The 22,378-nt window shown below is 45.2% G+C and overlaps 1 long non-coding RNA gene and 1 pseudogene across 1 annotated transcript; one reads left to right on the forward strand and one right to left on the reverse strand.

The window, feature by feature from the left end:
* The first annotated feature begins 21 nt into the window (after positions 1-21).
* On the forward strand, positions 22-8,068 carry LOC103561125 (uncharacterized). The gene is made up of 3 exons (XR_547353.2): positions 22-470; positions 1,349-2,167; positions 7,911-8,068. It is a non-coding gene; the product is annotated as an uncharacterized lncRNA (long non-coding RNA).
* An 11,439-nt stretch (positions 8,069-19,507) lies between these two features.
* On the reverse strand, positions 19,508-20,208 carry LOC139076635 (oligosaccharyltransferase complex subunit OSTC pseudogene; annotated as a pseudogene).
* Between the last annotated feature and the right edge of the window lie 2,170 nt (positions 20,209-22,378).

The raw sequence follows: 22,378 nt of genomic DNA on the forward strand, positions 1-22,378 counted from the left end.
CCCCAGGGGCGCCCCGCCCTCCTCTCGGCCCGCGGCCTCCTCCGCCTTCTCCTCCCTCCTCCTCTTTTTTCCCCTCCCCCTCCTCTCTCTTCTCCCTCCCTCTCTTCTTCTCTCCCAACCCCCCACTCTTCTTCCCCCTTCTCCTCTCTCTCCCACCCTCCTGCTCCCCTCCCCCGGCGCTCGGCAGGGCATGGGGTACCCGGCCGAGGGGAGGACCCCTTCCCTCCCCAGGGAGCTGGAAGCTGTGGAGCTTGAGCCCCGGCCGCTCTGCTCTCCTGTGTCCCGGCGCTTCTGAATCCACATCTGCAAACTGAGCAAGTGACGCCCGCCAAGCGGGTTAAAGGCGCGCAGATGGGTTTCGAGGAGGGTCTTTCGGCAAGTTAAGCTTTTCGCAGGAGTGGCTCCTCCATAAGGACCCGGAGAGCTAAGAGGCAAGACTGCAACTCCTTAGAGCAAATGTGTGCACGCAGGTGGGGCTCCCGGCCCTGAGGCACGGGCGAGAGTGGGAAAGATTTTAGGTGAAGGAGCAGAAGTCCCAGGTCAGACCCAGCTCACCGGTGTCCTGGGCCTCTTCGAGGGGGTCTGAGCCCCCTTGACGTCCCTCCAGGCCCTTGAAGGTGCTCGAACCATCTTTAGCGCCTTCCTCTGGTGGTCCTCAAGGCTTCACTAGAGAACAGTAGAGCCAGTATTTTAGGTTGGGGGGAGGGGATTAAAAGCTCAAATCATAGGAATTTAGAGCCAACATTTTTATTTCAAAATGATGTGCTCAAGGAAAAAAAAAAATCAGTTGGAAGTACAGAAAGACGGTCGGATCTAGAGTAAAAAGATTGGCTTAAATCTCCCTGCCCCTGGCTAGTTTTAGGCCTTGAACGAGTCACTGAAGCTCTTTGAGACCATTTCTTGGGCTATAAAATGGAATAATAATCCCTACCCTCAGGGTTGTTGTGAGGAGAAACTGAGATAATGCATGTGATAATGTAGACTATAAAATGCCGTCCAAATGTAAGCTATTATACCTTCAGAGATTTATGGTCCAATCTAAGGAGAAAAAGAAACGGTTTAACCCTGACTTCTAGCAAGACCACGGTGAAAGCTGTATTGCCCAACACTGTTTTAGCAATACTCCGAAGGAAACCCCAGGGATTGGAGGGACTGTCACAAAATTCTTGAAAAATTGTATTGACTAGGATACTTGTATTTCACCATCATTAAAAAATAGCTTGCCATTTAGTACATCTGAGAAGACGGGATGTTATGAATCAAAGATCGAGTGTCAAAATAGTGAAAAGATAGATGAACATTCAGTTTAGCCAAATAAAACAGTGTGTTTGTTGTTGTCTTACTACAGAGTTGCTCAAGAGCCTTTGGAATGCATTCTGTGACTCAAAAGAAATTCCCAGGAATCAGCACTTCAGGACTGATGGATCTGTCAAGAAATGCTCTTGAACACCACGCCCATCTTTTACTCATAAACTTAGGCAGATTGGACTGGGATTTCTAAGCTTTTGGACTTGAGGCAAGTCATTGCAATGTCACCTTCCTCATCTGTAGCCAAATGCTTGCAAAGAATTAAATCTCAAAGAGTCATTAACCAAACTTTTATTGAGTGCTGGTGAGCCAGCTCGGCCCAAGGCTATAAGCACACAAACATAGGAAACAAGTAATACTCCAGCCCTCAAGGAGTTTGCAATCTCAGGAGGAGACAAGCACAAATAATGACAGTGACAATGCCGTAGGCCGTGGCCATTCACTTTGAGCAGCTGTCACTTGGCCAAGGGCAGAGAAGAGACGGGTAACATTAAAGGGGAGAGGCTGGGACTGCAGAACCAGAGAAGATAGGCCTGGTCTGAAGGGGGAGCCACCATGAAGCATGTACCGATGGCTGACATGCAGGGCCAGGTTACTATGTTTCCCGATCTTTCCAGAGAAGCCAGAAGTCTAAATACTTCTATGAAATCACCTCATTTCTAAATGTTGTCAGCTAATTCAAACTCACAGAAAAACACTTGCAAGACCATCAAAACTCAGTCTGTGGGCTGCCAGTTGGTAGCTTCTGGCCTGCAACTACCCAGGTCACCAAAAACTATTCAAAAGTGTGACAAGAACACAAGAAGATTGAGAGACACTCCTTTATAGCTACTATCACTAACGGAAGCATAAGTGCCAGGTAAATAATATTTAATCTTCATAACTATCCAGAAATAGTTATATGTGCTGGTCTTATTATGATTTTGATCATAAAAACCTATGTGAATAAGTCACCAAGATACTGTACCTCAGTGTATCCATCAAAAAAACCAACCAAACAAAGGAAAAAACTTGGCCCTACTTGGTTAGCAAAAAACTCTAAATTTTCCAAAGCAAAGCAAATGAATAGAAATGGTGAGGGGAACCCACATGTTTGCTGAATCCAAAATAGTGTCTCATGATTCATTCCCTTTAGGTTCTCAGAATACTTGAGTTTGGGGGAGAATCCTGGTATCCACACATATGATATTTATATAATTATGTTAATTCTGTTTTAAAAGTGCTGCCCAATACAGTGTGCATTTGTTTTGCCAAACATGTCACCGAACTATAGTTTTTTTGTTTGTTTGTTTTTTAAGGGATGGAGTTCTGAGCAAAGATGCTAAAAGATTACTAAAGAGGACCCAAATACTGTCCTCCAGATTGGCTAAGATTATTTCAAGGAGAAACAAATAGGCAATCGATTAATTTGGTCAAGACCAAAAATTAAATTATTTTTATTTTCAAATTGTTGGGAGGAGGGTGCTGGATTTGTGAGGAACGAAAAAAAAAAGTAGGGAATGGGGGAGAGAGAGAACTGACAGCCCCTTCTCGGGGCAGGCTGTGGGAAAGTATTATCCCAGTTTCACAGACACAGCTGGTAAACTGGTGTGAGATTTACCCCATCTCTGTCTCTCAGCAGATAACCCGGCTCTCTGCTCACTTCATAGACAAAGTTCCCGTAAAGTCGGCTTTCTGCCTTTGCCTTGCCTCAGCCATACCTCCCATTCGTGGTCCAGCTTCTGCCCTCACCTCTCCACAGAAAAAGCTCCTATTAAAGTCACCAATACGTTTTCTTTGGCGAGACCCTCAATGGTTATTTTTCTGAAACATTTGGCACTGCTCACCAGTCCCTCCTTTTCTGGAACTATCCTCTCACAGATTCTGTGTCTCTCTTCTTTCTCTGATTGTTCTTTCTCAGTCTCCTTCTTGGGTGCCTCTCTCTTTCTCCTTCCTTCCGTTACTAAAAGTTAACTATTTTTTTTTTAATTGAGTTAATGATAGGTTACAATCTTGTGAAATTTCAGTTGTACATTAATGTTTGTCATTCGTGTTGTAGGTGCACCACTTCACCCTTTGTGCCCGCCCCCCACCCCACCTTTCCCCTGGTAGCCACTAAACTGTTCTTAGTCCACATTTTTAAATTCCTCATATGAGTGGAGTCATACACAGATTATCCTTCTCTAGCTGGCTTATTTCACTTAACATAATTCCCTCAAGGTCCATCCATGTTATTGCAAATGGAATGATTTTGTTCTGTTTTGCAGCTGAGTAGTATTCCATTGTATATATGTACCACATCTTCTTTATCCATTCATCTGTTGATGGGCACTTAGATTGCTTCCATGTCTTGGCTATTGTAAATAATGCTGCAATGAACATTGGGGTGCCTAGGACTTTTGGAATTGCTGACTTCAAGCTCTTTGGATAAATACCCAGTAGTGGGATGGCTGGATCGTATGGTAGTTCTATTTTTAATTTTTTGAGGAATCTCCATACTGTTTTCCATAGTGGCTGCACCAGTTTGCATTCCCACCAGCAGTGTATGAGGGTTCCTTTTTCTCCACAACCTCTCCAACATTTGTTACTATTAGTTTTAGATATTTTTGTCATTCTAATGGGTGTAAGGTGATATCTTAGTGTAGTTTTGATTTGCATTTCCCTGATGATCAGCGATGATGAGCATCTTTTCATGTGCCTATTGGCCATCCGTATATCTTCTTTGGAGAAATGTCTGTTCATGTCTCCAGCCCATTTTTTGATGGGGTTGTTTGGTTTTTTGTTGTTGAGTTGTGAGAGTTCTTTATATATTATGGATATTAAGCCTTTGTCAGATATATGACTTGCAAATATTTTTTCCCAGTTAGTGGGTTGTTTTTTTGTTTCAATCCTGTTTTCATTTGCCTTGAAGAAGCTCTTTAGTCCGATGAAGTCCCATTTGTTTATTCTTTCTATTGTTTCCCTTCTCTGAGAAGGCATGGTGTCCGAAAACATCCTTTTAATACTGATGTCAAAGAGTGTACTGCCTACGTTTGCTTCTGGAAGCCTTATGGTTTCAGGTCTCACCTTTAGGTCTTTGATCCATTTTGAGTTTATTTTGGTGAATGGTGAAAAAGAATGGTCAATTTTCATTCTTTTACATGTGGCTTTCCAGTTTTCCCAGCACCATTTGTTGAAAAGACTCTCTTTTCTCCATTGTATGCCCTCAGCTCCTTTGTCAAAGATAAGCTGTCCATAGATGTGTGGTTTTATTTCTGGGCTTTCAATTCTGTTCCATTGATCTGTGCACCTGTTTTTGTACCAGTACCATGCTGTTTTGATTACTGTAGCTTTGTAGTATGTTTTGAAGTCAGGGATTGTGATGCCTCCCGTTTTGTTCTTTTTTCTCAGGATTGCTTTAGAAATTTGGGGTCTTTCGTTGCCCCATATGAATTTTAGGATCCTTTGTTCTAATTCTGTAAAGAATGTCATTGGGATTCTGATTGGTTGCTTTAGGTAGAACGGACATTTTAACTATGTTTATTCTTCCAGTCCATGTACATGGAATGTCTTTCCATCTCCTTATGTCATCATCCAATTCTCTCAGAAAGGCCTTGTAATTTTCATTATATAGGTCCTTCACTTCCTTAGTTAAATTTACCCCAAGGTATTTTATTCTTTTTGTCGCGATTGTGAATGGTATTGTGTTCTTGAGTTCTTTTTCTATTAGTTCGTTATTAGAGTATAGAAATGCTACTGATTTATGCAAATTGATTTTGTACCCTGCAACTTTGCTGTAGTTGTTGATTACTTCTAAGAGTTTTCCAATGGATTCTTTGGGGTTTTCTATATATAAGATCATGTCGTCTGCAAACAGCGAGAGTTTCACTTCTTCCCTCCCTATTTGGATTCCTTTTATTCCTTTTTCTTGCCTGATTGCTCTCACCAGGACCTCCAGTACTATGTTAAATAAGAGTGGTGATAGAGGGCAGCCTTGTCTCGTTCCTGTTTTCAGGGGGATGGCGTTCAGTTTTTGCCCACTGAGTATGATGTTGGCTATGGGTTTGTCATATATGGCCTTTATTATGTTGAGGTAGTTTCTTTCTATGCCCATTTTGTCCAGAGTTTTTATCATAAATCGCTGTTGGATCTTGTCAGATGCCTTCTCCGCATCTATTGAGATGATCATGTGGTTTTTATTCTTCAGTTTGTTGATGTGGTGTATCACGTTGATTGATTTGCGGATGTTGAACCATCCCTGTGTCCCTGGTATGAATCCCACCTGATCATGATGTATGATCCTTTTGATGAATTGCTGAATTCTGGTTGCCAAAATTTTGTTTAGAATTTTTGCATCTATGTTCATCAGTGATATTGGCCTGTAGTTCTCTTTTTTCGTGGTGTCCTTGTCAGGCTTTGATATCAGTGTGATGTTGGCCTCATAGAATGTGTTAGGAAGTGTTCCATCCTCCCTAATTTTTTGGAATAGCTTGAAAAGGATAGGTATTAAATCCTCTCTGAAAGTTTGGTAGAATTCCCCAGGAAAGCCATCTGGTCCTGGGGTTTTATTCTTTGGGATGTTTTTGATTGCTGTTTCAATCTCTTTCCTTGTGATTGGTCTGTTCAAATTGTCTGCCTCTTCTTGAGTGAGCTTTGGGAGATTGTAGGAGTCCAAGAATTTATCCGTTCCCTCTAGGTTATCCATTATGTTGGCATATAGTTTTTCGTAGTATTCTCTTGTAATCCGTTGTATTTCTGCAGAGTCTGTTGTTATTTCTCCTCTTTCATTTCTGATTTTGTTTATTTGAGCTTTCTCCCTTTTTTTCTTTGTAAGTCTGGCTAGGGGTTTGTCAATTTTCTTTATCTTCTCAAAGAACCATCTCTTTGTTTCATTGATCCTTTCTACTGCCTTTTTCGTTTCAATAGTATTTATTTCTGCTCTGATTTTTATTATTTCTCTCCTTCTGCTGACTTTGGGCTCTAAAAGTTAACTCTTGCTTTCCTTCTCTTATCCCTGGATGAGGTTATCCATGCCCACAGCTTCCATTATCACGTGGACCCAAGGACTCTCATCTGTTTCTCAAGTCTGTCCCACTGTCCTGAATGCTAGGTCAGTGTGTCCACAATGTGTCCAAAGACAAGACATCTCCAAAAGGACCCCGCAGATCTCTCAAACTCATCATGTGAATAGATCTGTTACCTATGCTAGAAACTCAGGAGTCAACATAAGCTCCTCTTCCTGTATCCCCCACATCGGGTGAGCCATCAAGTTTAATCTCAGTGGTTTTGCTCCTCTTCACCTCCACAAACTACCTTGGCTTCCCTCTCATCTGGACCACATGTTCAGCAGTAACATCACTTAACGTCTTTAATATCGTTGACCTCCTGCCTCTAGTCTCAAACCCTTCTAACTCATCCTCCTCAGTGCAGCTAGAACAATGCCACCAGAATGACCGAAGACACACATCTGTTCACATCACTCTCCACATAAAATCCTTTAGGGCTTTCCACCATCATTAGGATAAAGTCAAAACTACTTTGCCTTGCAAACAGGGTCCTCTACAGTCTGACGCCTGCATACCCCCTCTCCAACCTTACATCTCACTGCTTCACTCCTTGCATGTTAGGTTCCAGTAAAAACCATTACTGTTGTACTAATGGTGATGGAATCGAAATATTTGCAACTCAGCATCTTTGTTAGCTTTAAGCCTTTACCTAGAAAGACCCCTGTCTTCCTTATAGTGGGCAATAACCAAACCAGAGTAGTGCAGACTGCCAAATCACTGGAATAGGCTCTAGGTGGCACCTTCTAATATAGTGAGCTCCCAACCACAGTGTCCTTGAGATGGCTTTACACGTCCCTCTTGCCTGCTTCCACCCTGCAGACTCTTGATTCATTTAACAACCTTCCCCCTCACTTTCCCCTTGCCTTTCATCCTCTTGGACCTCAGGAACCCTAGTGTTGTTGATAGTGAAGAGACACATGTCTCTTAATGTTGGAAGCGCTTGCTGCCAATGTCATCTTATTTTGGAGAAAACTGTCTCCACAAAGAGAGACTGGTTTCTTCTACAGGCCGTTGTCCATTCTGCTCTGTTCCCAGCCAGGTCACAGTGGAGTTTTCCTCATACAGAGGGGAGACCCCACCTAGCCACTGGCTGAGGTCACACCTGACCTTATCATCATCAGAGCCCTGTGGCTCCTAGGATATGGTTGGTAACGAGGAGACTAACTTGGGCATTCATGTTTCTCAAAAATGAGTTTGTTCAAAGATTAATATTACCTACATGATAACTCATATGTTTTGTGGATGAGGCAAAACCATGAAAGTTGTTCACAAATGGCTATAGTTGGGGAAGCATTCATCCAGTGAATAACTCAAGCTGGCATCAAGGAGGGCGCTGAGGGACGAGGGAGGCTGGGGGTCTGTGATGAGTGAGAGAAAGGGGAAGGGAATCCTGTATGGACTAGCCTGAACCAGCGGGGGCTTCCCTCCTGTCATCACACCTCCTCACTCTTCCTTGCGTGTAGCTTCGGCTGCACTTTAATAGTAAGAAAATCCTAACGTTCTTGACAAGAAAACTCATAGGGGTTTTTGGCGGGAGGGAAGGAGTTTTCATGTCACTCTGTTGTACAATTAAAACAGGGCAGGAATCACCTTTGGATGCTTGACTCCGTGTGTATGGAGGAGAGGGGCCCAGCTGTCACTCTGCAGCAATAAACGGCTGATTTAATTATCTATTAATGTCCTGCAAACTGTAAGTCATTTGATATTTTCTCCAAGAAAACATTTCCAAATTGTCAGCAGTCTCCCTGCGTCCTAATTATTGTGTCACTAACTGTTGGTTCCATTTCTTTTTTCCACAAAATGGGTCCCTCAGCATTGGCTGATCATAGTTATCATTTTTAATGGCTAAATTTGATGGATTTGCGAAGAGTTTCACCAAAGCCACTGGCCATTTGGGCCTCATGCATCAGCATGAGACAAATGTGAGTTGAGTAACTCCAACTCAGCCATTTGTCAACACCTCAGAGGAGAGAATGTCAGCAGCACATGACGGTGATCAAACTAGTTATGAATTTGAATTCAGCTGTACTCATTCTAAGGATTATAACTGCATGATGTTAATCATCTATTACCCTTAAATTTCATAGTTTTTCTTTAATAAAAACTAGATACCATCATGCATTGCTAAATGACAGGGACACATTCTGAGAAATGCATTGTTAGGCAATTTCATCCTTGTGCAAACATCATAGAGTACTCAAACAAACCTAGATGGTATAGCCTACCACACACCTAGGCTCTATGGTGCTAATCTTGTGGGACCACCGTCACATATGTGGTCCGTCATTGACTGAAACATCGTTGTTCGATGCATGACTGTAGTCTAATTTTTCTACCATAATTCTTGGCCTGCCAACAATGGGTAGGAAAACACCAAAGGAACCAGATATTTAGTCTACAATAATAATAATTACACAAACAGCAATAGCTAACAGTTAACAAGTACTTAGTATTTGCTGGGTCCTGCTCTGAGTGCTTTGTGTGTATTGACTCATTTAATCCAACAAGAACTCTGTGACATAGTTATTGTTATTGTCTCCATTTTACAGATGAGAAACCGAGGCACAGAGAGTTTTATTAAGGTTACAGAGCCAGGCAGTCTGCCTTGAATCCATGCTCTTAAAACCAATCACCCCACCAAAAGCAGCAGCATCTTTATTATCATCAAAAAATACTCGTGATGAGCATGTGAACTGCTTCACATGCATTCTCTCATTTAATTCTCACACAGACCACATAGGAAGTACGATTATTCCCCATTCTATGGAAAAGAACGCTGAGGCATATACAGTCTTGTCCCCAAAGTCACATAACTACTAAGTGCCACAGCAGGGACAATGGATCAGTTAGCTCTTTCCCACTGTGCAAGTTGCCTGTAAGGAAGGATTCTGATTCTGGCGGAGCAGCAGGCCCTAAGTCAAGTCAGCAGCATATCAGCTGGGAAATTAGAAACGCCCCGGGACGCCCTCTGGAGAAATGGCGGATTCCAGGGCTGGGGCAGTGGGGCTGAAAATACAAGGTGAGCTTGGGCCATTTTATACTGACAGGAAGTAAAGTGGTGCTCAAGACGAACAAAAGACAAAAAGGATAAGGACATGTCAGAAGGGCACAGGAGCAAACCTGAAAGAGCTCCCAATGTCCCAAACTGCAACAATTTGAGAAACAAACTTAATGACAGTAGTATTAGATTATCACTCAAAGAAAATATAGAGATCTGTGAGTCCATGTTGATATAAATAAATGATCGGCTACATAAATAATAAGTAGAAGAGACAAACTGTCCTTACAGAGAGACTCCAAATTATAAATGGAGAAGGAATGAGGGACGTTGAGGATGGCCGTTGGAGCCCCATGGTGACAATTGCTGCAGGCAGGGTCCCTGAGCACTGGGGAAATTAGTGGTGAGAATTTACGGAGAAGCAGGATCTTAGTAAACCCTCAAAGTGTCTACCCAAAAATATTAATTAGTCACTGTGGTGGTTTTAACATGTTCACAAGTTCTTTGATAGTCCTTCCTCCAGAGAAGGAGCTTAATTCCTTTTCCTTTGAGTGTGGGCTGGATTTAGTGATTTACTGGTAACAAACAGAATATGGAGAAAGGAAATTAGTAACTTTCAAAGGTGGCAAAACATGGCAGATACCACCGTGACCAAGTGATCAAGGTCAACAGCATCTGTTATGTGTCATGAACCCCCTGATACAATGTCATGAGAAAGGCACTTCCCCTCTGGGGGCTTCTTCCCAAAAACTCAACCCTCATCTAGTCATGAGAAAACCTCAGACCCAAACACAGATGGAGGAACATTCTACAAAATACCTGACCAGTACTCTTCAAAAGTCAAGGTCATGAAAAATAAGGGGAGCCTGAGAAGCTGTCACAGATTGGAGTAGACTAAGGAGACTTGAGAAATAAATAACAACAACATGGTATCCTGGACTGGATTCTAGAATAGAAAAAGGGTATTAGTGGAAAACCTGGTGAAATCGGATTGCCCCTTTCTCAGTTCTGGTAATTGTAACATAGTATGTAAGATATTAACATTAGGGGAAGCTAGATGAAGGGTATCAAGAGGGGAGCGCCCAGAAATGGGAAGACTGTGTAGGAGGCTATTGATAATATCTTGCACCTGCAGACTGCTCTGTAACCATCTAGTGCTTCTGTGTGTTCTCTGGTCTGACTGGACCCACTCCCCTGCACTTGTATGATTTTTCTCTATTGCTTTTGAAAGCCTGGAAGAGGATTCGAGAAAACAGGTAGCCTGATTAGGGAATAGCAGTGGGCATGGAAACAGCTCCAGTTGATGGAAAACTAAGGAAATCAGAATACCACGTGGACTTTAGTTAATAATATATTATTATTGGTTCGTTAATTGTAAGAAAGGTACTGTGCTAATGTAGGATATTAATAATAAGGGGAAGTTGGTGTGGGGTATATGGGAACTCCCTGTGCTGTTTTCTCAATTTTTCTGCAAAATTAAAATTATTCTGAAAAATAAAATCTAATTACCATTAAAAATGAGAAATTGCCCCACCTGTGCTCCTGAGGTCGCCAGGGCTGAGAGACTCGCTGAAGGTGCAGCAGAGCTCTGCTGGTTTGGCTCCAAGGGACTTGCGAGGGTGCCCAGAGAGAGAGGATGGGACAAGTGGCAGAAGCAGCACAGAGATGCTGGAAGGACGTGGAGGAGAGGGCACGGTTAGTCATAAGAAAACAGGAAAGCGCGGGGCGGTGGGAGAGCAAATGCAGACCCTGTGCTCAGGCAGGTGGTTCTGCTTGGCTGTGGCCCCATCGTTCGTCCTCTCACCTGCTCCTCCTCCTCCTCTTGCCTCTCAAGAGACTGCGTGATGGTGCTAGAGACTCTGCCCCTCCGGATTCCCTCTCCACTCTTTTCTACCCAGCTCTCTGCCCCAGGGACACCCTGCTTGTGGCTTCCCTGGGGCCTGGCTGGTGGGAGGCACAGGCAGGCGTTCTGAGAAGGGAGGAGCATGGGGTCCTTAGGCCCCTTCCTCATCTGTGTGCCTCGCCTGGCCACGTCCCTCTTCAGCAGCCATAGCCCCCGCCCTATAGCCCTCACTGGGTTCCCCTGATTGCCCCTGCTCTTGCCCCTTCAGGCCTAGGCACGAGCAGTGGTCCTCATGGAGGGCAGTCCTCGGGTACCGCACCATTCCTTGTTGGTTTCCCTGAAGTCGGCCTACATCTTGGTAAATCCTCCCATTATTAAACTCGTCTCAGTTACTCAATTGAGTGTGTCATCTGTTTCCTGCTGGGACCACAACTAATAGAAAAAAATACTCATTATGTTTATTGTCTGTTGTTTATCTTCCTCTTTAGAACGTAAACTCTGTGGGGGCAGAGACTTTGTGTACTTCCTTTGTATACTGCTGTAGCACTCAATAAATGTTGAATAAATGAGTGACTGTTCATTTTATCCGTAGTCTCATACAGTAGTCACTAGCTGCAGGTGGCTACTGAGCACTTGAAATGTGGCTAGTGAGACTGAAAAATAATTTTTAACTTAATTTAATTTTAATTTTAATAGCCTCATGTGGCTAGTGGCTACAGTGTTCGTCTAAGGAGTTTCCTGAGCCTAAGGCAGTTGTCTGGCTGTTCCACTCTGCCCCAGTGGGGGTTAAGAGAGTGACTCAGTGACCTTGACTGTGTCGCTGGCCTGGGGAACTGCAGTGCTGGGTTTTCTGGCCTTCTCTCTAGGCAGGCGAACTTGGGAATGGCCACCTAGCTTTTATACATTACGTTTTCATTTCCCTGCAAACTTTCTGTCTCTTGGATAATAGAGTTACACTGCGCTCACCAGGCCCTCACAAACTTGCAGCTTACAAAAGCGCTCTGGCCCCGAGCCAGGGGAGTCTCCAGCTGCTGACTGACCCTGCCTGGAAAGTCAGCCTGGAAGAGACGCCAATGTCCTAATCCTCTTCCAAACCACTCTAAGTAGGTTTTATCCGGTGACCTGTGAAACCAAATGAGTAAAGGGACACTTTAATTCCAGCTCGTTAGAGAGCTTCTAAAATCTTTGAGAAAGCCAACACGGCAAATTTCTGTGCTGGGGGGCTGAGAAATGCATCCCATTTTCAAAAGCAAAATGTCTTTGCTTTCTCGCGGTTTTTCTTACATCGTCCAGCATACAGAAGATATTTTCTGAGGCTTTCACGGGGATCCCCAGTGAAGGTGGGAAGCAGTTCTTGAGAAGGAGAAAAAGACAGTGGCCCAGTGCAGTCAAGTGATTTTCCCCAAGTTCTGCCAAGTCGAGTCCCAGCTCGGGTCTCCTGACTCCGTACATGGAACATTTGCACTGCTCTTATTATTACCCCAGAGCTGGCTTATTGCACAATGTCAGGAAATAGTCCATATGAAATCCTGGCCCACAGAGCGTACATGTTCTGCTTTTTATTCTGCAGCTTTTTTATTAGGCATGTTTTCCTTTCCCATAATGTCATCTGGAAGCAATTCCTCCCAACAGCTGGATTTGCTTTCCCAATTGGTAAACACGTAAAATGGAAGGCAGGGGAAGACGCAGAGTGTCGCTAGAGGAGCCTTTCCCCACCCGCCTGGCTCACGTTCTGAGGCTTATCTTGGGTCTATGCACAAGCCTCATCAAAACTGAGAGTGTCTTCAAACAGGCGACCCACACTGCATTCCCTCCTTCAGAGGGTCAACATGTTCTTTGGGGGAGAAATTTTCTGAATACTTTGCAGATAAAATTGATCAGATGCAGACCAGATTGCCAGCTGCCGAGATTTCCATGCTACATGTGCCGGCCAGCAGAGCAGCATCTTCCTCGTATGGTCAGAACTTCTGCGGTCCCAGAGGAAGACTCTGTGAGGCTCGCAAAGCCTTCCCAGCACTGCTGCCACCAAAGCCCAAGAGCACTAACGAGGTCATCAAAGAGGATGAATGTCCCCCAAACGCGCTCCTCAGGACCAAGTGTTCACGCAGACACAAGCGGAAAGGCGGCGAGCACTCTCGAATGGCCCGGGCCAAGAGCACAGCTGTCACCTGGGTGTTGGCTCACACACTCTCCACTCTGTTTTCAGGGTCTGCAGGGGCCACTTCTCTAGGAGTTCACCCACGCGGTCAGGTTTGGTCCAAGAGGTCCAGGGCACAGTTTAAGCTGGAATAGAGTGCCAGGTGACAAAGCTCCAGCTCCAGGCACTCCCTCCTCCCACGTAAGAAATGCTGTTCTTTGGATCAAAGTTTCACATTTGAGGGAAGTCAGCCTAGCATCTGGCTGAACTCTCAGAGGGCGCACGAGAGAATGCTAGTGACCAGGCAGCCCCACAAAGACGTAGGAGAGGGCGTGTGTCACCCAGCCCAGCTGCATGGATGACCTCCACAAGGCGTTGGCCAGGTTGGGGACGGGAGTGGGAGGAGCTTCCTTCCAAGCTCTAACAACCCTGGGTCGCCAGGGCCCCACTCCCCATGCAGGGGGCTTCCCTGTGCTGTGGGCCTTTGACTGCAAAGTTCTCCTGGCAGAGATGGGTGTCTCTCCCACTGGACAAACAAAAGGAGCACAGTGCTCACCAGAGGACCCCGAGGAGGGCGGCTGCCCAGCCTCTCAGCACGAGCTGCAGAGGGAGCCCCTTTGCCTGGGCCCCCATGCGTGGAGGGCTCTACTTTCTCAGTTCTGCTTCTATCTTGGGGCACCTCCTCTCCCTCCCTTCCCCAGCGGGAAGCTGTGTCTTGTCTGGAGCCAGGGGACAGAAACTGCACCATATGTTTTTCCAAATCTCGTGGTCTCATACTTGGAATTTTGAAAATCTGTGTTTTTGGTTCCAGGCCAAGGCTGATTCCTTCAGACCCTGGTCACTCTGGTCTGGTCGCCTGGACTGCTGGGGCCTCAGAGGACGCTTGGAGAGAGTCACTGAAGCCTAGGACAGAGGGCTGGTGTGGGGGGGTGAGAGCAACCCATTGGTTAATACTTCAAAAGGATCCTCTAGATTAAAGCAACCGAAGAGATAGAACAGCCAAAGGCATTGTGTGGAATTTGTTTGGATCCTGGTTCAAACAAACCGATTTTAAGAAGACATTTTGGGATAATCAAGAAAATTTGAATTTGGACTGGGTATTAGAAAATATTTAAGAATTTCTTATTAATTTTGATATGGGTGATAATAGTATTGTGGTTATATAAGAAAATGTCCTCAAATTTTAAAAAGTATATATACTGAAGTATTTGGGGGTGAAGTATGTCTGTGATTTGTTTTTAAATACTTAAGAAAAAAACCTGAGGAAGCAAATATGGTGCCTTACTTAGCCAGTTCGGGCTGCTATAACAGAACACCACAGACTGAGTGGCTTATAAACAAAATTTATTTCTCACAGTTCTGGAGTCTGGAAATCCAAGATCAAGGTGCTGGGAGATTCAGTGTCTGGTGGGAGCCCACTTCCTGGTTCATGGACAGGTGTCTTCTCACTGTGTTCTCACATGGTGGAAGGGGCAAGGGAGCTCTCTCAGGCCTCTTTTATAAGGGCACGAATCTCATTCCTAAGGGCTCCATCCTCATGATGTAATCACCACCCAAAGGCCCCACTGCCTAATTTCATCACGTTGGGGATTAAGTTTCAACATATGAATTTGGGAGGACACATTCGGCCTACAACATCTGGTAAGATGTTAGTGGTTGAATCTGGATGATGGGTATGTGGGATTCTTTATACTATAATGTATGTCGGAAATTTTTTTTATAATAAAAAGTTAAAAATATACACACAAAAAGTTACAGAGGAGAACCAAACACACCTGTTTACCCACCTTGATGGTGACTGAATTCTGTCCTGAGGTTCTTAATCCCCTGTCTCTGGAGGGGTCAGCTCTCAGCTATAATAGGGAGGTGACAGAGAGGGGCCAGTTGGAGAGACTCCTACAAGCTTTGACCAGGGGTTGTAGCACCACCTGCAGCTCCTCTGCCTGACAAGAAGGGGGAAGGAGCTTTTCTCCAAGAGCAAATGCAACCTTCTCCACACCAGCTCTTGCTGGCTCTTAAGCATGGTTTCCTCCCTTGTGTGCTGTGTTGCTGCGTGAGCAGTTCAGGGGCCTGCCTGAGGGAAAGTAGGACACAGACCATATGCCACTGAGTGACTGCGAGTAAAGTTCTTGTTATTTCAGCTTCAGATTGCTCTTGCTGCCCTCCCCCCACGCCCTCCCCCCAGTCTGCACTGTCCCGTCAGTGTGCTGGCTGTCATCCTGCACTGACTCAGTCACAGACTCGTAATCAGGAATAATCCTATGCCCGTCCCCTTGTGAGGCACTGGCAGAATGACTGTCCGTCAGGGGCAACGGAGAAGGCCTCTTGCTGGAAGAGTCAAAGCAGGCCTGAGACGGACTCTCTTCCCAGCTCTGGGCCTTGGCACCAACTTCTACGTTTCCATCCTCAGTTGTCTGCACTCTCTTAGTCTGAACCTTCTTGGGAAGGAGAGATTCTTTGCCATCTTCTTATCTCCTCTTTCTGGCTGAAACAGGCTTTTCTAGAAAACCGTTTTTTTCCTTCTGCTTTGAACTATGCTGGATATTCTATTTTCCTTTGTGTGCTCCAGTAAGAGGTAAGTGCCTTTTCCTGGTGCGGGGCCCAGCCTGGTCCTTTCTCACTGACCACAGCACCCGGCTGTCCCGAGTGGGAAGGAAGGCGTCACGTGCAGAGGTCGTGCCTGGAGAAAGCTGTTGCTGAAACCTTCCTGAGCTATTCCCACCGTAAGTAATGAGAAAGACTGCTCTCACAGAAGCGAAAAATAAATTTAAAAAATCCCAATTATACTTTGTCGGAATCAATATTTGATATTTCCACAACATTTTAAATAGGTTCTTTAATTTTGGTTTTTTCCTTCCTAGTGGTTTTCCTCTTTGTCCCAATTATAATAAGTTAATGGGAACTACAAGTCTTACCAATGGCATACACAGGTTCGTTTTTTTCAATTTCTGCTAATTTTCAGTGAATAATAAGGGCACTGACACCATACAAACTGAGCTGGAGTCCCACTGGTGTGACATCATGCAATAGCTCAGACATTTCACTTGTCGGCGGCTTCGTGAAAGTCCAAATTCAGTCTACAAAAGGTGATTGGAGAAGGTCAATGTATAAAGTTTGAAAGTGTGGGTTGTTCAGAGGTCAAATATACAAAAGTTGAAAATGTTGTCCAGGCCCAACTAGAATGTAAGCGCCTCGCAGGCAGGACTGTTGTCCGCTTTGTATGAAGCTGTGTCCCAGTGCCTAGAACAGAGTCTGGCACATGGTAGATGCTTAATACTTACTGGATGCATGAACTGCCCATGCTTTGGAATTCTTGTAGCCACTTGTCACATTCTTCCATGTATTACTATTATCGCATTATACTTCAAGATTGAAAGTTTCTTGAAAGCAGAAGTAAATCTGTCTTCCAACACCTACATCACCCATAATTGGTATTCAATAAACCTGTATTGAACAGATAGAAAAATGTTCTATTGGGAACTAGCTGATGATTAAATCATCTTAAAACAAGATCCCAAATAGGTCATGAGAAAAGCCACGGCCCATGCTATAGAAATGGATGATTGCTGAAGCCCCTAGAAGTTTCTAAAGTACTGTGTGGCAGGGAAGTAAATTTCCTGCCCCAGAAATCTGGCGAAAGAATTCACTTGAGGATTTAAGTCTCAGAAAAAAAGACTCAAGGAAGGAGGCAGAGAAGGGGAGGTCTTTTCCAAGGCCTGTAGATTAAGGCTATTTAGATACCACTTAGGAAAGGAACCAGATGCCAGCCAGGTTTGTGCTTCAGTTTAACCACATTCCCTGCAAAACTTGCTTATGGGAAGATCAGAAGCGCTGACGATCATTACTGAAGAGGATTCAGAGAAATTATCGCCTACTCCAGGTTGAAGAGAGAACAAGTCCTGGTCTTTTTTTTTGGTGTCAACCTCTACTGAAATGTGCTGTTGTCAAATCAAAAAGAAGACAGATCTGGAATTTTTATAGCTCTGATGAAAGTGAAATAAAAGGAAATCTGTATCATCTTAATCAAAGCCTGTGCCACCTGAGTCGGCTCCCTGGCTCATCCCTTGGCCTCGGTGACTCTCGTGTGCTGGAGGTTAAGGGTTTGTTAAAGAAGAGGGGTTTTGATTAAGTGTCACATTTAGTGTGATGTGATGTGCTCTTCATCATTGCAAGGGAAGATTGGGGGCCGGGGAGCTTTATAGCTAGTTCCCAATATAAATTAGGAGTCTTGGAGAATGGGTGCTTTGCAGTTGGCCTTGATCTTTCCAGGGCCCGATGAATGTGTGTATGTGAGAGTGTGCACACGTGTGTGTGTGTGTGTTTGGAGAAATGGCAGAAAAGCCCACTTCCAGGTGCCTGTGCTAATGGGCTGGTTACCCCTCTTGGAGTTTGACTTGCAGTCGCAATGCAAGGCTCCAGTTCTAAATTCGTCTGTGTCCTTGATGTACCAGGCAAAGGTCTCTGCGCCTTTTACTCCTTTAGAATGTCAGTCTTACTTAGGGAAATCTCAAAGCATTCATTCATCCCTCTTGGGGACCACGGCACAAATTTGAAGATGGAGAAGCAGGAGGAAGCATTCCAAGTGCCATGTGCCATTTCTAACCAGAGGCCATGGGCAGTGACTTCCCTGACTTCACCCAGAGGACGCAGAGTGGGCAGAGCTGAAGCCGCCTCCCTCCAGATCTAAGACGCACTGCGCACCTTCCAATTCGGATTCTGGCTTAACCTGGAGCAGTGAGAACACAGAGAAAATGGGGGCCCAGAAAAGCCCCAGACTGATTGGGAGCGCCCATGAAGAGGGAAGGCAGGGGTAGGGGGAAACATCCTGGAAGGGACCGCTCCCACCCAAAAGGCACCCATCTCCAGACTGATCTTCCTAAAATTTCACTGGCATCAAATGCCTTTCCTTCCCTCCTGTTGTCTACATAAGGAAATCCACACCGTTTATCCTGACATTCCATGCCATACATCCTGGGCACCGCCAAATCGGTCTATTCACTGCGTCCCAAATGACTGACTTGCTCCTTCTCCCAGTATTTGCTCCTGTCGCTCTGCACCCAGGGTGCCTTCCCTGTTTCTTTCTCCTATGGAAAGGACTCATCTTCCAAGGGTGAGCTAAAGCCCTTCCTATGTCATGAAGGAGTCACAACCCACTGGGATGACTCCTTTATTTATTTCAAAAACATGAATGGAGAGCGGGCTGAGTGCAGAGAACTGCTCTAGGCACCTACGTTAGGTGAGAGAACATAACAGATGAAGACGCCCACCTGCAAGAAGCTGGCACTGTGGCAGTGAGGGGGAAATGTGCAGTGAACTTTAAAGATAATGCATAAGGAGTGTTACTTCCTGGCTGACTGTTGCTATAGAAAAAAGAAGGAAATAGTGCCAAGGGTGGGAGATGAGGAGCCCCCCTGTTGGCGGCAGGGGTCGGCGCGGTGCTGCAGGGTGGTCATGAGACGGTGGAAGACTTGAGGGAGGCGAGCAGGTTAGCCCAGCAGATGCAGAGGGAAGAGAGTGCTAGGCAAAGGGCCTGTCCAGAGAAAAGGCCTCCGGGCAGAGCTGCCCGGGTCTCCAGGAGGGTGGCACGCCCCTCCTTCCTCCTCACTTCCAGTTGGCTCTGCACGCTTCAGGGTTCTGGAAGAGTGTCTGTGGACAAAGAAAACCCCTAATGTTGAATACTCAACAGAGGCCTCCAGTGTTTGTTACGGCCAGTTCTGCATTAAGGAAGGAGTCAGACAAGTAAAGGAGAAGGGCTCAGGTTTTCATCGCTGTGTTCAAGGTAATGTTTTTTAATTAGAAAAATTATTTATGTTCCTACCATACATCTTACTTTTCAGGTAACTTACATGCATACGTGAAATAACGTCCTATCATACACTCTGTTTAAAGGCAAAGGCCCGTAGGTTAAGCTGATAGCTGTGCCGAGTTCTCAGCTTATGGGATCTTGCCTCTTCATTTTGTATTAATTTCTGAAAATCAGAAATGTCATCTCCTAAAAATGTTAAGGGGATTGTAAAATCACTTTATTCAATATTATAGTTGTAGAAGTGGAGTTTATTTTAAGAAATGAAAAACTAAGAAGAAAAGGCCACTTCACATCGTCGGTGTGTCACTGTAGGTCAGCAGGAAAAAATACTGGGAGAAGCTCTCTCTCCACCACCAAGAGGCCATGCTAGTCCAAGCTTTGATGTGCTTCCTATCTTTTCACAGATGCTTCTTTTTCTGCTGCTTTTTATCCTTTTCCACATTTCATATTAGGGCATTGGTGCAGCCTTTAAAACTTCATTAATGGGAGCAAATCCATTATCCACTGATTTCTTCTCGAAAGGCACTCTAACCTTTCAGATAGCTGGGCAGCTTCATTCTTATGAATACTCTAGCCATGAAAAAACTCAATAGGACACAGACGAAGCCAATGAATAGAAGAAGAAATCTGTTAAGTCTTGGAATGTTGGATGCAATGGATTGGCCCAGAATTATAAAACCTAAACCTCCCATTGTAAACAGGAAGCTGGATGTGAGTCCTTCCATAATATATTGTCCATTTATTCTGTGAGCCAAGAAAGCTACTTGCCTCTGATACCCACGATCATCAGTCATAGATGATCCAACACTTGGAGGTTCCACAGTAACATCATAAATTATTCCTCCGCTGATGAGGAAGTAAGACCCCACCACCAGAGCACATGCCCGCGTGAAGCAGGGCGGCTGCTTCAGCTTCAGGTCGGGACACTAAGAATGGGACTCTGTATGAAGTCTCCATGTTGTGACAGCAGGGGCAGCTCTCAGCCTCAAGCCTCATGTGCCACCTGGAAACAGCTAAAGTAATTTTTTAAAGATGTAAAAATTATAAAAGTATTAACAGTTGCTTCTTGATATGGAAAAAAATACACTTGTGAAATTGTAAACACCCCCTTTCTCATAGAACTGTCACACCCTGTCCCCCTTCTCCGCCTTTCACTTATTCGCCAATTCCCCTACAGCTTGGCTTCGGCCCCCATCGCGGACGCTTCAACGAGGCTTTCTAATTACCATCTCCTAGGGTCACTCTGCCAGCCCCATTTGTACTTGGAGGTCCTCTAGCATTGTGATGGAGTCTGCAGCGGAGTCCCCGAGTCTTTACTTCCTTCCTGTATGCACTTGGGCGAGTGACTCAGCCGATCCATGCCTCGATTCACCCCCCTGTAACTGAGGTTGATCTTAACGTTGTTCTGCAGGTTGCTTGAGATACTCCATGCAAGGCACCAGACTCGGGCCTGGCACACAGTCAGCCCACAGGGAGTGCTCATCTCTGTAACTGGCCTCCTGGGACCTTGCGCCTCCTGTTACAGCTTTCTTCCTCTTTCTGCTAGAACCACACAGACATCACCCCTGCTCTCTTTGTCACATTCCTGCCCACGCTAGAAGCGGCGAGGTTTCCCAGAGCTCTCTCCGTCTGCCCACACTTCCTCCGTGGCCTCTTTACAGCCCCAGCAGTGGCTTCAACCACTCCGCGTTTACACTGCTGGCCACCACCCCATTTCTCTCTCCCAGCCCCGCGCCTGTGCTCCAGACTGGTCTATCCACCGGTACTGAGGACATCCACCTACCCTGAGGTCTCAGTCCTCTCACTCCAAACCTGTCCTGGGCTGCCCTAGTCTCCACTCCCACCCCTCTGGTCCTGCACCCTGTCTGTCGTTTCCACCCCCTCTCTCCCATCCTGTCATTCATTCATTTAATCTTCGACACTGGAGCATCCCAGTGTTAAGAACCATCTTTACAAAGTGGTCCCTACTCTCAGGGATCTCCCAGGGCAATGGGCAGAGGCAGATAATTACAATTCAAAGAGGAAAGTGGTTCAACCAAGGAAGCTAAGGACTGAGGTGATTGGCTAGGAGGGGGGCCTACTTAGCCTGGGGGTCAGGGCAACTTCCCTTAGTAAACTTTCCTTTTGGAGCAGGGCCAAGGTGGGATGGGAGGGCTCTTAATCAGTTCTTGTTCCCTCAGGGAAGAAATAAGGATGGTTTGGCTTGCCGGACCTCAGGCCCCAGGCAACCTCATTTGTGGAGACCCCGCCACACCTCAGCCTAGACATTAAACGTGCCTGTCCCACAGGAGAGGTGATTATATTGCTGTTTCTGAGAGATCTCTCATAACTTTGCTTTTTAAAATTATTTGGCTACAAAAAAATTTTAATATATATTAGCTAGGATTTCTCTCAAAGGTCGTGAATAGTCAGAAACTCTTGAATATGAGAAAAATTTAACCTACAAATTGCTCCAAAATTGAATGAAATTTTTATGAAATCAAATGTTAATCATTAAGGGAGCTGACATAATTTACATTTTGTAGCCATTGAAATAAAAATTCGTAAATTTTCATCTTGCACTTTTCTTCTTGTATTTTAGAGCCAATACTGCCCCCTCACCGCACCCTCAGATTTCAAATGTTTTAATGGGAGCCTGGCACCTTTGTAGCCCCGGTGATGAGCTTAGGGAACTTGCTGGGTCCTCAGAACCAAGCCTGGATCAGTCAGGACCAAGAGGATGGTTCATATTAAAGAGGGATTCAGGAGACAGAATTGACAGGACTTCTGAAAGGTCAGGTGTCATGGAGAGAGAGAAGGCTTCAGGGTGATTTCTAGTGTTCTGGCTTGAGGGTCGGGGTGGCTGGTGGGGCCATTGCCCAACAAAGACATAATGAAGTAGAAATGATTCGAAGGAAAGTAGGATGGTAAGTTTTGTTTGGGGCACATTAACTCCAAGGGACCCAAGGGACACCCAAATGGAGACGTCCAGGGGACTCTTGGATGTATGGGTCTGGGGATGAGAAGAGATGTAGACTGACCAATAATCATGATATTAATAGTGTCTAACACAGATTGAGGACACATGAAGGACCAGCCACTGCACTAAACACTTTTCTTGTGTCAACAACCCTACAGGGTTGGTCCTATTGTCATCTCCGCATTACAAATGAAATTGAGCTGTAGGGAAGTAAAAGAACTCACCCAACGTCACACACAGCTGGAGGTGGTGGCATCCTGCCTACAGTGAACCACTCAATTTGGGAGATCAGAGGAAATAGGT

Source organism: Equus przewalskii, chromosome 17 (genome assembly GCF_037783145.1).
Source record: "Equus przewalskii isolate Varuska chromosome 17, EquPr2, whole genome shotgun sequence".
Taxonomy (NCBI): Eukaryota; Metazoa; Chordata; class Mammalia; order Perissodactyla; family Equidae; genus Equus; species Equus przewalskii.